A 560-nucleotide genomic window follows, 5' to 3' on the forward strand; every position below is an offset into this window, starting at 1 on the left:
AGAAATACTGACTTCTTTTCTTAATATTCTTTAACAGCACTTCTCTTTTCCTGCCATTTCTCGTCTTCTAATGTTCTTTAGCCGGGCCGCTTCCTTCTCCTGCTAGTGTCCCTTAGCGGCCTCTTTCGCTGCCATAATGAGTGGCGTAAGGCTGGCCAGTGGCCTCGCCATTTTGAGGAAAGGATGTTTGAGTTGCAATGAGGCCAGCAGTTCTATTCCCCTGGTAACATCTTTTGCAATACTGTTCTTTTAAACTTTTCCTTTTTTCGCCACTTCAATTTTACAATATTGCTCTTTTTCCTGCAGTTCTTCTGATAGTGTCTTTGTTTTCTCTGAAGTACTGTTCGTTTTTGAAGAACCATCCCTTTCCTTGGAGTACTGTCATATTTATTGAAGGACTATTCCTTAGCCTCACTCCTCTCCTGCTAGTGTCCCTTAGCCGCCTCTTTCGCTGCCATAATGAGTGGCGTAAGGCTGGCCAGTGGCCTCGCTATTTTGAGGAAAGGATGTTTGAGTAGCAACGAGGCCGAGGCTCGGGTTTCCACCTCCTCTTCAAGGCA

The sequence above is a fragment of the Diaphorina citri genome, unplaced genomic scaffold (genome assembly GCF_000475195.1).
Source record: "Diaphorina citri unplaced genomic scaffold, Diaci psyllid genome assembly version 1.1 scaffold1724, whole genome shotgun sequence".
NCBI lineage: Eukaryota > Metazoa > Arthropoda > Insecta > Hemiptera > Psyllidae > Diaphorina > Diaphorina citri.